This window comes from Myotis lucifugus, unplaced genomic scaffold, assembly GCF_000147115.1.
Source record: "Myotis lucifugus unplaced genomic scaffold, Myoluc2.0 scaffold_11, whole genome shotgun sequence".
NCBI lineage: Eukaryota > Metazoa > Chordata > Mammalia > Chiroptera > Vespertilionidae > Myotis > Myotis lucifugus.
Window position 1 is genome coordinate 5,699,639 of NW_005871059.1, and position 18,499 is coordinate 5,718,137.

The following is an 18,499-nucleotide window of genomic DNA, read 5'->3' on the forward strand; positions in this document are numbered from 1 at the left end:
TGAATTTCTAGAAGACCTCATAGAGTAGAGCTGCCCTTGTAGCTTTGCAGTGCCTACCTCCAGATTGTTAGTTTCATTTTATTGTAGTAACCAAACTGATACTCTAACTGAACAAGGCAAAACCAGTATTTTTTTATTACCAATTTTTATGAGGAAATACTGATACCTAGTTTGCCTAAGATACTTGGTCCCTGATTAGTGACTTTCTTCAAAGACAGCATTTGAGTGAAATATTTTATTGATTTAACCCCAGCATCTATAACTCATTTTATATTGTCAATTATCATGATTCATTTTGGTTCAGTAAAAAAAAAAAAAACTTATGTGCAAATTTGTGATGCTAAAAATGAGTACTCCAATTAGCAAAACTAAGAAAAAGCTTTTCTGAGAGTGGATCCTACATGGATGAGCTAATAGTCAAAAGTTTAAAGCACATTTATGTAGAGTTTTGCCAAGTATTTTATTTAAAGAGCAAGAAAAACAGGCAAGTAATCATTACCATCAGAGTTTTGCCTGTTCTTCCGATAAGATATTCAAATGAATGATTTTTTGAACTATATTTTCAATTCAGATAATGTTGCATGTACAGCTGTAACTGACTTAGGGAGAACTGAGGAATGAAATTAGGTAATTTCTTGCAATCAAGACGAATTCAAAAGAGGAAAAGTTTCATCCACCTGTTGTTTGGCAATTCTACTAAAGAGAATGCTAGGAAACATTTCAGAGAGAAACAATTACCTAGAGGACAAAATCACTCTAGCAATCAACCTTCTGGTCTTTTCTGCTTATTAATAAAATAAATCTGTTTTCAAACCCTAGGTGGTAAAACTTAAATGGTCCACCACAAAATAATTTTAAAGTATATCCTGTGAAAATGAGATGTGAGTGAAAAGGTTAAAGTTCACAGTAACAAAGTAGACTAGTAATTTTTCATATGTACAATCAGTTTACTTTCAATAAAATGAGAACTTTTTAGCTAAGTTATGGAAATTCTTGATAAAGCTCTTCACGACTTTTTATGACTAAAACATCTACACTTTCTCAATCACTTTCCTTTTTAATTATCTCTTTGCTTATTTTATTTCCCTATAATTATACTACTCTGTTCCAAAAATAATCTTTTATTTACTCTTACTATATTTTTTCTCTCACTTTTATTTAAAAATTTCTCAAAAATGATTACAATTTGATAATTATTGTCAATCATCCTGACCCAATATTTATTGGTCTCCTCTTTTCACTAGAGTCAGACATTTAGTCCATAGTACATTTGAAAAGAAGGGAAAAGGAGACAAAACTACTCAACTTGCTCATGGTTTGGGAGAAGGGAGAAATTAACTGCTTGAGCTAAAATAATATTTTGAGTCAATCTATGACTTTCTAATATTCTGCTCTTATTTCAATTTGTACCAATATTTTCCCTCAGAAGTCAGTCAACAAAAATATATTAAGTGATTATAACGTAATAAGTGCTGTAGATATATTGAGAATACAATGGTAATCATGACAGAGTACACTTGTATTTAACACAGTGATAAGTTAAGGATATACATCTCCTTTTTTATCATTTGAAAACTAAGTTATCTGGAGTTTTCTTCTTGATCTTGACCATGTTTATAACTTACGGTGACAACATAAAACATATTTTGTTTAACTATCATGAAGACTTCATTATTCAGTGCCTCTAACACTTCATTTCTCACCATTACTCTTTGGAGAGTTTGTGAATTTTTGTTTTGTTTTTAAGAGGTGGCAAGTTATGTGTGAACATTTCAAGTTTCCTAGCCTCCTTCTAAGATCATTTTGTATTCACTGCAATCTCTTGATGAAATGCATTTGTTATCCATGTGCACTACACATCTATTTGTGTACCTGAGGTGTGTTAGTGAAAATTATCCTCAGTTGATCACCCTGCCTGCCTCTCCAGCCCCAGCCTGTCTCCTTCCAGACACCCCACGTCCACACCACATGGAAATTTTCTTTCCAGCAGGGCAGAGGAGATGCATCACTGGCTGACAAGCTGGTCTGAAAATGTGATGTTCTGAATCGTGGATATTCAGACTATAATTCTAGATGGGCCAAAATTATCCTTCCAAGATTAATAAGGAAAGAGACCATTTTGGATAACCCAGTAGCAGTTAAAATTTTCTTTGGTGCCAATGACGACGCACTAAAAAGTAGAGTAAAAATGAGAATCCCAAGCAGCACGCCCCACTAGATGGCAAATTTAAAAAGCATGGTGCAGTACCTTAAACCCTCATACCCCTGAGAGCAGGATCCTTCTCATCATGCTGCCCCCTCTCTGTGAGGCAGCTTAGGAAAAGGAGGGCCTCATGCAAGGTTGCAAGTTAAATCACCTGAACTTGGTTGTTGGTGAATACACTAGCACCTGATTATAGGTAACCCCAGACTGTAGGACTGACATGCTTGATCTGTAGGCCCTGATGCAGGAGGTGATCAAGACTTTTCATCTTGTCAGATAGACTACATTTATCACCAAAGGGAAATGAGTTTTTGTTCTCATATCTCTGGCCATTGGTAGAGAAGAAAACCTCCTTCCTGCTGCTACTGCTCCCTTACTGGCATAGCAGAAGCAAAGCCAGAGCTGTCTTCTCAGAGATGGAGACCATTAGGCACAGAAAAGGAAGGCTGTTAATTTATGGAACAAGATAACACCCATGCATCAAAACCCAAGATAACTGATCAAAGAATATGTCTTTATCAAGCTTAAACCTTTGCGCATGACCCTGGAACAATAAACACTGACATTTGCTACCAAGATTAATGAAAGCATTATAATTGTTCAGGGAAGCTTGGTACCTAGGTATGTTGTTTTGATATTAAATATTGATTGATTGATGCAGGTGTCACCAGTGTCACAGCTACAAAGTACATCTGGAGCAGCTTGTGGATTATAAATGGAGAAAGGAAAAAACAGAACAAATTATCCTCATCCTTTCTTGCTATTTGGAACAACATGGATAGACCTTGAGAATATTATGCTAAGTGAAATAAGTCAGTCAGAAAAGGCTAAAAACCAAATGATTTCACTCATATGTGGGATATAAAACTGAAACTAATGAACACAAACAGCAGTGTGGTGGTTGTCAGAGGGAAGAGGGTGGGGGGAGAAGGAGGTCCTAATACATGGTGACAGGAAAAGATTTGACTTTGGGTGGTAGACACATGGTGCAATATACAGACCTTGTAACATAGAAAACCATACCTAAAACCTATATGATCGTGTTGACCAATGTCACCCCAGTGAAATTAATTTTTAAAAATTATCCTCAGTTGATGGGAAGTGAAAGTAGTGTCATTCTTTTCTTGCTCTAAATCAGGGGTGGGCAACCCCTGGCACGCATGCCAAACATGGCACGCCAGTAACTTTTGCTGGCACGCAAAACCCTCTCTTATAATCTTCCATTTACAATTGTTTTCTTAATATCGACTTTTTTATTTTTCAGATAAATTCAGTGTAGGTGCATCTTAGATAAATAAATAATTTTACATAACAAGTTATCTTAAAGACCATAGACATGGATTGACAAGAGAGGGGAAGAGCAATTTCTATGCCTCTGCCTTAACTCTCCCTGCCTTCCTAGATCTGACCAGTGTTTTGGTTTCATTTACATATGCTTGTGAATCTTTGTTTTCAGTGATGAATTTTGTTAAGTCTTGTAATAGGAGTAGCCTGACGGATGAAAGTAGTAGCTTGTGCATATCTCTGAAGGTCACGAAATATAAACCTGATGTAAAATCTCTGTCATCAGTGATGCAGCAGCAAAAGTCCCACTGATAATATCAAACAGAGTCATAAAGTTTTCTGTCGGACTATCAGTGTACATGTATACATTTAAAAATAAATTATTTTTCATCATCATATACTGTGTTTTTGTCGCTCGAATGAATTTTATTATTTCTTCAAGGTTCTCCACATACATACACCTTAAGAGATATCAAGTAGGCGTAACATGTTCTCAAAAAATTAGGGTTGGCACACAGAAGAATTTTGAGTCAGAGATTTTGCTGGTTTTGGCACGCACTCACAAAAAGGTTGCCCACCCCTGGTCTAAATGCTCCCCAGCAGATGTTTTATTATAATTTTATATTTCATAACCTATGGGTTTTAAGTGTGTCATCATGTTGAGGTTATTTCTAGTTAAACCAGGATTATGTCTCTTCAGCCATTATAACCAGAGCTAATCAGAAGTTCTACTTTTTAAATTATTGAAAGTGAGTTCTTACTCAAAAATCAATTTTGCTTCAGGTCACATATTAGGATAGTACTCTTTTTTTAGATCATTCTATAGCTAAAGTTCAGTTTATTAAAAGAACAACCAGGCTATGGGCTAGAAAGAATAAACCATAAAAAGCTAGTAAAGGTCTGCCCTAACTGGTTTGGCTCAGTGGATAGAACATCGGCCTGTGGACTGAAGGGTCCCAGGTTCGATTCCGGTCAAAGGCATGTGCCTTGGTTGCGGGCACATCCCTAGTAGGGGGTGTGCAGAAGGCAGCTGATCGATGTTTCTATCTCTCTATCCCACTCCCTTCCTCTCTGTAAAAAATCAATAAAATACATATTTTTTAAAAAGCTTGTAAAGGTCCTATGAAGAAAACCAAGTTAAATAAACTTTAAATTCATGACATTGGGATGCTACAGTCCATTTTTTATTTAGAAAGAGAAAAATTGAAATTATTAAAGTTGCAAAACCCATAGGACAAGAACCAGAAGAAAAAATGTCAGTTCTTTCTTAAAATAGAAATAGAAAGAAACTCCATCACTTGATATCACTCCATACAATTTGTATTTCACATTTATCTCCCCAAGGGCTCTAATATATAATTTGTTTTGTGCATGAAAGCATTTCTGACAGTGAGGTCTGAAATTAATCTTGCTGCCTTAGGTCTAGACTGTGGTCCCAGGTTAGTCCTAAGAACAAATGTGCAAATGAGAGTGCTGATTTTATTTTCTTCAACATACTCTATTTTTCCAATTTGTATAACTGTAATTCTCCAGTAGTTTGTAGTCTGGTACTTTACTTACTATCTGAAAATAGATTACTAGGAGCCCCCTGTCTAGGTTTGGACCAGTGTCTATTTCTTATAAAGCCCTCTTCTAAGGTATTATACTCAACCCCCCACTTTCATTCCTATACCTCAAGCCCAGACTAGAATCCTTCCTTGGGTGGACTGAGGGCTTGAATTAAAATCACACAGGGTTACCTCTTACTCAGCTTCACCTCGAGCCATGCCAGTGCATGATGTTTGGAATAAAGCAGGGGAAGGTTGATCTGGAGCAGAGAGTCCCAAACATGAATGCATTAACATAACATCTGCATAGACATTTGGTATCCAAACAAGCATGACCTTTAAAAGAGCAGATTATCTTCTGGACAGCAAAAGAGACCATCAACAAAACAACAAGAAAGCCTACTGCATTGAAGAACATATTTGCCAATGTTATCTCCGATAAGGGTTTAATCTCCAAAATTTACAGGGAACTCATACACCTTAACAAAAGGAAGATAAACAATCCAATCAAAAAATGGGCAAAGGACCTAAATAGACACTTCTCAAAAGATAACATACAGAAGGCCAAGAGATTCATGAAAAGATGCTCAAAGTCACTAATCATCCAAGAGATGCAAATCAAAACAACAATGACATCTCACACCTGTCAGAATGACTATCATCAAACAACAAGAGCTGACAAGGATGTGGAGAAAAATGAACCCTCATGCACTGCTGGTGGGAATGCAGATTGGTGCAGCCACTGTGGAAAACAGTGTGGAGTTTCCTCAAAAAGTTAAAAATGGAACTCCCATTTGTCCCAGTGATTCCACTTCTAGAAATATATCCCAAGAAATCAGAAACACCAATCAGAAAGGACATATGCACCCTTATGTTCATAGCAGCACAATTTACAATAGCTAAGTTTTGGAAACAGCCTAAGTGCCCATCAGCAGATGAGTGGATTAAAAAACAGTGGTACATCTACACAGTGGAATACTATGCTGCTAAAAAAAGGACCTTTTACCATTTGCAACAGCATGGATGGAACTGGAGAGCATTATGCTAAGCAAAATAAGCCAGTCAGAGAAAGATAAATATCACATGATCTCGCTCATTTGTGGAATATGATGAACAACATAGACTAATGAACAAAAATGGATTCAGAGACACAGAAGCACCTAACAGACTATCAAACCTCAGAGGGAAAGCAGGGAGTGACGGGGGGAGGGGGAGATGTAAGAGATCAATCAAAGGACTTGTATGCATGTATATCAGCATAATCAATGGACACAGACACTGGGGTGGTGGCGACTTGTTCTGGGGGGTGGGAGTGATCGGGAGGGGTCAATGGGGGGAAAATGGAGACATATGTAACACTTTAAACAATAAAAAAAAGAAATTTTAAAAAGAGCAGATTATTTTTTTAATATACAAAAAGTAGATAATTAGAGTCAATATCAAAAAGGATTAGTCATGTTGATAGTATTTAGTAAACCTTGTTATGATACAATGAGAATCACTTCACCTCTGTGGTCTTATTCCAGTCAAATCATTAGAAAAAACATCAGACAAATCCTAGTTGAATAAAATTCTACAAAATACCTGACTGGTACTCCTCAAAGCTGTCAAGGTCATCACATATAAAGAAAGTCTGAGAAACTGTCACAACCTAGAGGAGCCTAAGGAGACATGACAGCTAAATGTAATGTGTATCCTAGAACAGAAAATGGATATTAGATAAAAACTTTAAAAATATGACTAAAATATGGACTTTGGTTAATAGTAATGTGTCAATATTGATTCATTAATCATAACAAAATGTGAGATACTAAATGCTGGGTAGTGGGAACTATCTGTACTATTAACAAATTTTCTGTAAATCTGTTCTAAAAACTGTTCTAAAAAGTAAAGTTTATCAAAATAATACCCAAAAGGGAAGAATTCTGTAAGCCTGCTATGAAAATAAATTATCATCTATGACCTATAAAGAATAATACTTATATAACTTATAACTATGAGGAAGTGGTCTTTCATAGTAATATTTCTTGGCTATAACTTTGCCTTAAAATGTATTTACAAGGCAAGGATTAGAAATGGCCAAGTTGAAATTGCAATATACTAATATATATATATTTAAAAAACAAAAACAAAAACAAAACATTTAATGCGTAAGTGAAAAAAAATCCAGTGAAGGCAAAGATCCAATATAAGTAATGATAACTGGTAAAATGATGAAATCAATGTTATAAAAATGTCACTCATAAGTTATCAGGCTTAGAATAGTTGCAAATATGTCAATATCAAATTTTAATATGCTATAAAATTCTGAAACAGAAATTTAGGAACATTACACATATAAAAAATATAGACATTGAGCTTTATAGAAAATAAAAGAGAACCAAATTTAACAACACATTTTAATAGTATCCTAGAGGAAGGAAATGAAATTTAACTTGTGCAAACTACTTTCAGAACATATCAAGCAGAAAGAGAATCTAAAACTTTTAAGATTAAAAAGTAACTCAGCCTATTTTATCTTATTCGATTCTAGCTGCTGTGAGTTGTCAGAGAAAGGCACAGTGGGAATACTAGTACATGTCAGTTCTTGTTACTCCACTGGGTTGGGACTAGGAAATCATATGTTGGAACAATGGTCTAAAGGTCAGACACAGAAGGCTCCCTTATTTGGTTGCTTCCTGTCTTTTGCTGCATTTGGAAATTTACAGACTTGAGGCCAAATACGTAATGCTTCAGGAATAAAAGAAAGCTCAGAGTCCATTCAGTAATGTGACTAAAATTTTTGCTAACATGTATTGGTTTAATGGCATGCAGGAGAATTCTGTTAAGTATTTAAATTCCATTACCTCCATTCAAGGTTGCAGTAGACCTGATGGTGGGTACTAGTATTGTGCTTCTTTACAGAATGGTTACAGAACTTCCTCAAGGTCTTTTAGTGTGAGTGGGGAAGCTGGAGTCAGAATTCAAGTATTTCTAATTCTTATGGCTGCTAATCAAAAACTATTTTCTATTAGAGCAGTTATTTGATCTAATTTAATAATCAATTTAGAAAATTAGTTAAAAGATATAATGATGTCTTCTAAAAATTTACTAAACCAATTAATTATTTTGGTATATAATATATACAATTTCCTTATTGCTCAGAAAACATGAAAGAACTATAATTTATCTTAAAGGAAAACTTATAAATTTTTTTCTTTCAAATATTTTTGAGCTATTGATTCTAGAGGAGATAGAAGCAAGTGATCTAAACCAAAAATTAAGCAAGTCAGGATCTCTAAATCTTTAATACTGACTTCCTCACCCCCTTTGACAAGATAAGCCCCATGGGGGGGCATTAAAACTATAACTATTTTCTTTAATCTTCAAAATGGAGGTAAGCCTACTGATCCATCAATTCTAAAAAAGCAATAACAACATAGCATGACTTAAAACCATGCAGACTAATAAATCTTCTAATACAACAATCTCTTCCTGCTCCTGTTAGCTGGTTTTAAAATTTCTGATTGACTACTTCTGGTTAAAAGATCCTCACTGACTTAAGAAAAATCAATTATATTGTTGAATAGATCCTCACAATTGCCAACATTTATTGAATGTTTCTGTCAGGTACTAAACTGGCCAGATTTATTTAGTGTCAAATATGTACTGAATACCTACTAAGTTCCAGACAGTTCTAGGGGTACTAAGGATTCAGCAATGAGCTAAATAGAGGCCCTAGACTTATCAGGCTTCTATTTTATCATTTAATCAACAGAATACTTACAAGATGGGTACAATATTTGGTAACATTATTTGTCTTCCTTTTATAAATGAGGAAGGAGGGTTAGAGGTTTTTTCCAAAGCCACAGCTATTATAACATACTAGAGGCCCAATGCACGAAATTCGTGCAAGAGGCTCGGCCCTCACAGCCACGGCCACTTGCCTCGGCCCTTGCAGCCCTGGCTTTGTCCGGAAGGACGTCTGGAAGGTTGTCTGGAAGGACATCCAGAAGGTCGTTTGGCTATCCAATCTAATTAGCATATTATGCTTTTATTATTATAGATGTGTGTGTATAAACCAGTGTTCCAGTATGTTCTGTTAAATGTAACAGTATATTTTCAAATCCCAACATAACTCATTATCTTTAGGGGAGACATTAGGCATTTCTTATCCCACTAGGAGGATAAACCATTCATTTGTTAGTTTCCTTGTAATATGAAATAAAGGTTATAATAAAATAAAGTTTTCAAATAAAGATTTGAAAACTCCAGTTTGTGATATTTTTTCAAAAATTTCAATGAGCCAGAAGAGGGTATTTTGGATTTATGAGATGAATTCTGCATTTATTTTTATGTGTATTGTATTGTTTTACTTTTACTATTTACCATTTTGGAGAAAAACCAACTTCTATAAAGTAAACCAACTTCTATAAAGTAAAATGCTTCTGTTTTTAATATACTGCTCCTCAAGGTTCTTGGATAATATAATAAATCCAACCAAGAAACATCACCTATCTAAATATATAAAAGGCTAACATGCAAAGTGTCCCCTCAGGAGTTCGACCGGGAGACCGGGAGTTCGATCACTCATTATGATGTGCGCTGACCACCAGGCAGTGGTGCAGAACAAAGGAAGGCCTTGGCCAGCAGCTGGGAGCCAGGAAATGAAGGCCCTGGCTGGGAGCCAGAAGGCTGCAATCGACTCTGATCACTGGCCAGGCCTAGGGACCCTACCTGTGCATGAATTTTGTGCACTGGGCCTCTAGTATAGGTATATTCACACAAATAGAGACAGACTTTCCTAAAGCTTTTTGAATGGATGACATTCAGAGAAAAGTAGAGGTTATAATAAGTATCTGCTACAAATCTCAGAAAACAAAAGAGATGATGCTAGCAGAGGGTACTTATGTCTTTTAATGGTGCCATTGCAAAAGCTTCACCGTGATTCCTCAATAGTTTTAAAAACAAGACCATAAAATGACTACAAGCCAAATTCTTATTTTTAAAAAAGTAAATTACAAATGCAAGTACTGTCGTTCTGTTTCTACCTCTGTAATAGACAGCCCCTAAGATCATTCTGCATTCTGGTATTCAATCTCTTGTGCATTCCCCTCCCCTCATGCCAATGGACCTAGTGATATGCTTCTAATGACAAAAGCAATGGGATATCACTTCCATGATTATATTATAAATAAACCATGACCTCTCCCTCTCTGTCTCTCTCCCTCCCTCGCTCTACTATCTTACATTTCTCTCTCTCTCTCTCTCTCTCTCTCTCTCTCTCTCTCTCTCTCCCTCCCTCTCTTCCTCTTGCTATATTGCTCTAGAGAAGTCAGATGTCATGTGAGCTATCCATATGGAAGGCCCATGTGGCAATAAGTTATCACCAGCAAGAACCTGATCTGGCAACAGCAAATGGAGTGAGTTCAAAAGCAGATTCTCCCCAAGTTCAGCCTTGAGGTAACAAGATCTCAGATAGATGAAAACTATTTGCATTTTACAAGTCTTTCTCTGCAGAACATCTGGCTCAGCAAACACCTTTCCCTCTTCACAGAAAACTCAAGACATAAAGCCTTGGGGATACAATTAGAAACATCTCTAAACCTGAAACATACTTAATGAACTCAAGATTATCCTTTTAAAACTATAAGCAAGTTTCATTAAGTGATTTCACAACAATACTAAAATTTCCCAATAAGATGTAGTGAAATTCCCAAAATCAGTAAATTGTTTTAATTATTTTTTTCAAATTATAAAAGAAAGTTTCTTTAGAAAGACACAGAGGTAGAAAAGGTGAGCCAGCTAGGCTGCATGGGCTCAGAAAAGGAGTTACAGAGGCAAAAGAAGGGCACTTGGAGCTTAGGAAAGGAAAGGCAGAGAAGGCAAAGGAGAGGAGGGAAAGCCTGGGCCTGCTGCAGAGAGAGAAAGAACGTGCCTAACAATTTTAATATTCTATTTTATGTTGGCAAAACATGCATGCAAGCTACTCTTCTGTACTTTGTTAATGAGACCATTTTGCAATTCCAGCTCCCTTGAGTTTTTAGTTAGGTTTGCAATCCCCATAGGCATTGACTAGAGTGAATTTTAATTACTACACGATGTGCTTCATTTGCTAAGCAAGGAAGAGAAAATATACCTGTTTATCTCTTCATTAGAGATGAATGTCAAACCCAGAAGCCCTTTAGGTCATACTCCCTAGTTACTGATTCACTTAAATGAGGGCATGAGTAATTTTTGAGGCCAGTCTTTGGTTTGTTCTGACCTTAGGAGGTGAAAGAATTGAGAAGGAGAGTAAAAGTAAATAACCTCTCTCAATGATTGATTTACCCAGGGTTTTAGCTATAATCTGAAAGGTTGACAATTACACTAGAGAAATAGTTAAGAATTTCCATTTACAATAGCACCAAAAAATAAAGTAATTAAAAATAAATTTAACAAAACAATTGCAATGCATGTATACCAAAAACATTATTCACAGATATTAAGGAAGATTTAAATGGACAGACATCCCATGTTCATGGATTGAAATATTTCATATTGTTAAATAGCAATACTCCCTAAAAGGATCTAGAGATTAAATGCAATGCCTATCAAAACACCAACTGTCTTTTTGGGGCAGAAATTTACAAGCTAATCTTGAAATTTATATGAAAAATCAAGGGATCCAAATAACCAAAACAATATAGAAAGGCAGGATGATTCAAACTTTCCTATTTCAAAATTTACTAAAAAGCTGCCAGAATCACAACAGTGTGGTACTAGCATAAGGCTAGAGATTTAGATCAGTCCAAAATTTAGAGTTCAAAATTAAACCTTTATATTTATGCTCAATTGATCTCTTACAACAATGCCAAAACAGTTACTTATGAAAAAGATAGTCCTTTCAATAAATAGTGCTGGAATAATTGGATTTATACATGTAAAAGGAAAAAGTTAAACCCTTCATCCCCTATACAAAATTAAGTCAAAATGAGTCAGCAACCTAGATAAAACTATGAAACTCTTAAAAAAAAAAACCAAACATGGGTGTAAATGCTTATGACCCTGGATTACACGGTTTCTTAGATATGACACCAAAAAACACTAAGTAAAATAAAAAATAAATAAATGGAATGCTAAAAATAATCAATATATATATTACTTCCTATCCACTTGCTTAATGACAGGTTATTTCAAAGGGAAAATGATATATATATTACTTCCTATCCACTTGCTTAATGACAGGTTATTTCAAAGGGAAAATGATAGTCCTTTCAATAGTTCTGGAATAATTGGATAATCTTAATACAAGAAAACTATATTCATTTACCTTTATCTTACAACATATATGAAAATTAACTCCAGCTATGTAATTAATCATGTATCTAAAAATAAAGGCAAATATTATAAAACTTCTGCAGAAATGTTTATGCCCTTGGAGTGGATACAGCTATCTTTGATAGAACATAAAGAGTATAAACTGTGAAATAAAAAAACTGATAACTGGACTTTGGAAGTTTAAAACATTACATCTTCTAAAATACTATGAACAAAATTGAATCTTGAGACACATGTTGAGAGAAAATATACAGATACATATACAGGGGGCAAAAGTAGGTTTACAGTTGTGAGTACATGAAACAGTTTATTCTTGTATTATTTATTAATTATTACATTGTTTATTATTATTAAGCTACTTTTACCCACCCCTGTATATTATAAATGATATGGGCCCAGAATTTATAAAGAACTTCTACTACTTCATATTAAGACAAGCAACCAAATAACAAAATGGAGATAGATGTGTACAAGGGATTTTACCCAAAAATAATATATTAAAGTGGCAAATAAGCACATAAAAATATTCAATATTATTAGTCATTAGGAAAAGGAAATTAAAAACACAAAGTGATGCCTCCAAACGCCCACTAGAATAGCTAAAAGTAAAAAGACTCACACTATCTTGGTAGAGATGTGGAGGAATTAAAACTCGCATACACTGCTGGTGCTACTGTAAAACTATATAATCACTTTGGAAAATAGTCTATCAGATTCTTATAAAGTTTAACTTATAACATTAAATATACCCTGTCTGTGGTGCTTAATCTCTAGAAATTTCTTAAAGAAAATTAAATATGTGTCCATGCAAAGACTTATACATGAATGTCCATGCCATGGAATACTACTCAACAATAAAGAAGCTACTGATACATACAACAGCATAGATGTGTCTTGAAAGCATTTTTCCAATTTAAAAAAAAAAACCTCAAACATCAAAGACTACATTCTATGTGAGTCTCTATGTATGAAATTCTAGAAAAGGCAAAAGTGTAATAACAGAAAGCAAATCACAGGTTGCCTATGGCCAGGGGTTAGAGAGGGGTGACTGCCAAGGGCACTAGGAACATTCTGCAATGACAGAAATGTTCTATATCATGATTTTTCTGCATCACTATATAGTTACCAAAACTCATCAAGTTATATACTTAAAATTGGTGAATTTCAATAAGGCTGATTTAAAAGTATATACAAACTCCTTGATCCGTCCCAATATTGAATTAGAATCTAAAGGAGGTGAGGCCCAGGAAGCCGACATTTTTTAAAACCTCCCTAGGTTTATGATACAGGCAGATAAGCAGCTATGAAGCAACTCAGCCACCAGTGCCCACTTCTGGCAATAGCAAGATATAGGAGTTGATCAGCCCTGGGCAACTCTAGACTCAGAGATACCTGAAGCTAAATCTGTCACAAGTTCAATGCTTCCCACACTGCACCTCGATTCGTCTGAAAAGTGGGACATGACTATGTTTTCAGAGGGCAGGTGGATAGCCCAGTCTGGGCATCAGGAGAAGACAGAAAGCAGAATTGCAAATAGTGTTTATTACTATTACTGCTGCTGTTATTACTATTGTTATTTACTAATCTCAGATGTACCTTTACTTTAAAACAAAAATCTTAAAGGTATATAAATTTCAAGAAATAAAAAAATAAATAAATAAAAAACAGAGGTAAAGGTGGGATGACAAGTTTTCATTTTATCTTCCCTTGCAGATCTGTCCTGTCAGCAATTCATTAAGAGTGAATGCCATCCGAGTGCAAAGCAGGGATGTAGGCGTCCCAGAGCAGTGGTTCTGAAACTTAACTCATCTTTAATGCTTTAAAGGAAAAAGACCAGGAAGAAGAACCAAAGTCCCTCATCAAGAAATTCTAATGATAGCCTGGAATGAGATTCAGAAATCTGCAATTTAAATGCCCCCTCCCTGCAGCTTCTGGTGTGCAGCTTGGTTGGGAATCAACTGACATAGGAATTATGAAAATGTATTAAGATAAATTCCCTGTTGTCTTGGATCAGTCTCAAACACAAACTGGGCTAAATCACAATGACCTCCTTTTTCATCCAAACTGAGCCAATGCAGAAGGCACCTGAAGTCCTTATCTTCAGTGTCTCTAATACTCAAAAGGCAAGTAGAGATCATGCTAGTAGAGTCTCACTTTTCAGATGTCTGTTATTTGAGACATGGAAATATGTGTTGGTATGAAGCAAGGGTTAAACATCACTTAATTGAATGCAAACCATCTGTTACAGATATTGTATTATAGAATTATACCCCTGAAACCTATATGATTTTATTAACCAATGTCACCTCAATAAATTCCATATAAAAATAATACAAAAAATCCTTAATTTTTAAAATAATTATTATGGAAATCCTGAGCATTTGTGTGGCTGAGATCTAAGCTCAGAATACCTTTTAATACCCTACAAATACTATTTATTCTCCAGAGTACCTGAGCTAAATCCCTCTGCTTCCCTAGGACACATTTCTTGTAGGCCTTTTCTAACAGTGTAAGCTTCCATAAAGCACTCATGAACCTGCCTTTGGAGCAGGAGTCTTTTAAGGAAGGTATGGACTGTCAGCAGGTTAGTAAACACTTTTTGCCCTTGGGAATGTAGAGAAAACCAGGTTATGGATCTGTAATTTGTGAGTATCACATGTCCTAAAATAATCATCAGCTTTGTTAGACTCTTGACTATAATCCACTTTGGGGGATGTCACATTTCACTGAAACTCCACGTTTACTTAATATAACATAACCTTTGCAATTCTGCCTGAAAACTGCAAACTTTAGATATATTTACTCATTTTTTCATAATGAAAACATTGGATCTGAAATAACTAGTTTTCATTCAAAAATAAGTGTGTGAAATATAACACCATGGTATATCATCTTATGTTTCAAGAGTAAATAGGTCACTTTTCCAAAATGTGTTCAGGTCCTGGAAGAAAAAGCCCCCCCAAAAAATTACATTGTAAAAACCAGCATTTTCTTTGTTTAAAATGAAACTATAGCCTTTTTTCCAGATAAAAACAATTTCTTCATTCCAACCATTTGTTAAATATGTGCTTAATGCTGTTTGTTTTCACTAAAAAAATCATGGTGTTAGGATTTTAATGGATCAAGTTTTAGACGCTGGGGGCGATTTCTCTGCAGTGACAGATAATGGAAAGTGTGTCTAATGGATGAGAAGATAACAGAATTAGGAGAGATGACAGATAAAGCAGCACACACCGATAAGGGATAAGCATTTGAAATGTAAGGACCATGTACTTATAATTGGATTGGCCAGGATATAGTAGGGAGAGGAAATAAAATAGAAAGGTATTGACCTAATTATTTTTATGGGATGTTTATTTTGTACAGTGGAGAAGATGTAGTAATAATTCAATAAAAGGGGCTAAGAAATATATAATTAAATATGGTATAACTATTTGATAGACTTAGTATATCTATATATTTATATCTATATTATATACTTAGTATATCTAATCAAATACTCTTAACAAGGTAGAATGTAAACCTACTATATGGGCTTTCCAAGATGAGGAAACCAGGGAAGAAGCCCAGGATAATGCCAACACTAGGCATAGTACTAAAGCCAGAAAGCTTTCACTCACCGTCAGAGTAAACCATGTGTTTAGGGGAGCAGAGGTCCCCACAAAGGACTGACCACTGACACTCAGCTATGGTTTAAGAGGCAAGTAGGCACTTTGTGATTAGACAAATACAACAATCTGGGAGGTTGGCAAACATTAATTTCATGTTTACAGGTGCAGGCTGATTGAAGAGCATCAACCGTTACCACACTAGGTAAAACTTACTGATCCTTGAATATGAAAGCCACCTACTTGAATATGAAGCCACATGCTCTCTCTATGACTCTTCAATCTTTTGGACATATTTACTGAATAGTGACCATATCAAAACACTGTGCTAGGCATGATGGAAAAACAAACAAGTATGTGAAACCTGGTACCTATCACTGAGGTCATAACTTGATATTTACATATATATATATATATATACATATATATATATATATATATATATATATATATATATATATATGTTATAGAATAGCTCTAAAATTTGAATCTTATTTCCATTACTAAATTTAGGACTTTGAGATAATTGTTTACTTCTCTTTCAACCTTTCAAGGTTGTTGTTAGAATGGATATATCATATATTAATATCCTTGTTCATACCAAAACCTTGATAAATAGTAGTTTTTATTATGTGTTCATACACCTATACTATGCTCACTTTCACTTTCTTCAAATAGAAGAAGGATATAGGAATTAGAACAAGTCTATCAGTGAATTATTAGAATTTTAATAATTATAATTTAGGACTTCAGAGAAATATTACCCATTTATTCCAAATTGGCTTCTATATAAATAGAATTCCATAGATGTAGACTGGTGTGCAAACAGAGAATGGTTTCATGGATTCTCATGCTAAAATTAAAAATAAAGAGCTTGAAAAGAATGGCCCTTTACTGAGTTATCATATAAAACATTTATTACTAGTAGAGAACTAAAGAGGATTCAAAGAAATAGAGAATAATTAGAAATATAAAATAGTTTTCTCACAGATATAATTTAGTTGGTTTCCCAAAGACAATAACAATAAAATAAATCTCCAGAAGAAAGGGAAAACTGAGGGAAAGTAAGGGTAATGACATCTCTTAAACTAAACAATAAACTTAGCACACAGTATAACTTAGTGATTAAGAGCATGGATTCTGAAGTCAAATTGCCCAGATTCAAATCCCAGCTTTGGCGCTGCAGTTCTTTGTGGCAAGTTCTTTACATCTCTATGCATCAATGTGAGAAAAATATTAGTAACTATCTCATTATATTGTTTTGGTAAGGAAACAGTTAACATATAAAAAGTGCTTATAACAGTGCCTGGCATATGGTAAGTCCAATCATCATCACAGTCATCACTGCCATCATTATTAAAATTATAACTATATATATATATATATATATATATATAGTGAGCACAATTTTAAGAAGTATCACAAAAGAAGAAATTTCATAGAGCTAAGAAGGAATGTTCTTTTGCATTATTAACTTGATTGCAGTTCGTTAACTTACTTGATGACAATACCATGCCAATTTGTCCAAAATCAAAGGTTTGATTTCCGATGAGTCTGCTGGCTACATTCTGCGACCTCAGATTAACACACTAGCGCTGTATTCAGTGAGTTTTTCTGGTTTTAACAAGGTGACTGGTGAGCAATGTAAATTCATAAATAATTTTACCAAAAAATCAATCTGTAGTTACATTCTCATTGGTCATAGCTTGGTCATATAGTCTTTATATATTATAAATTCTAGTACTGGAAAAGTACTTAAAGATAATCTGGAGCCATGTCATTAATTTTTGTAAAAACTAAATAGACTTGCTTGGCCCCTGTGGCTCAGTTGGTTAAGCATTGCCCCATGTACCAAGTGGTTGCTGGTCCAATTCCCTATCAGGGCACATGCCTGAGTTGCAGGCTCAATCCCAGTAGAAGGCATGCAGGAGGCAGCTGATAGATGTTTCACTCTCATTGATGTTTCTATCTCTCTCTCCTTCTCCCTTCTTCTCTCTCTAAAAATCACTAAAAACATGCAAAAATAAATAGACTTAGAGACAAAATGTAACTTCACAAGATCACTTTGAAGAAAGAGCAAGAACCCTTAGCCCATGTTTTATTGAGTTTTGCTTTATTTTTCAAATATCCTACATTCGTTACATATAGAATGCTTTTGTTATATCTGAGAAATTCCTACTTAAAAATATATTTCTGTAGTTATAGTTTATTATTCTATTATAAAGAACTCAGTCCCAATGACAGAATGTGGGACTTTGTTATGATAAAAATGGGAAGCTATGTAATGGTAGTGAGTGTGTAAGGTAAAGATTAACATTAACTGACTTAAATTTTTAAAAGATCACTTTGCCTTAAAAATAGATGGTGGGGAGAAACAAGGATCACTTAGGAGATTATTTCAATAACCCACATGAGAGATGATGGTGCTTGGATCAGGATGATAGCAACAAGAGTGGCAATAAGTTGTTGAAGTCTGGATATGTTTTGATGGTAACATCAACAACATTTCCTTCTATGTTGGATGTGAAATGTGAGAGGGAAGAAGTGTCATGGAGACA

General features: G+C 34.8%; 1 protein-coding gene and 1 pseudogene across 3 annotated transcripts in view; one reads left to right on the forward strand and one right to left on the reverse strand.

The window, feature by feature from the left end:
• The window catches only part of LOC111825014, a 55,285-nt pseudogene extending 52,652 nt beyond the window's left edge, over window positions 1-2,633 (forward strand).
• Window positions 1-18,499, reverse strand: part of GRM1 (glutamate metabotropic receptor 1) — a 297,798-nt gene that overhangs the window by 178,073 nt on the left and 101,226 nt on the right. The gene's annotated exons all lie outside the window — the stretch shown is intronic.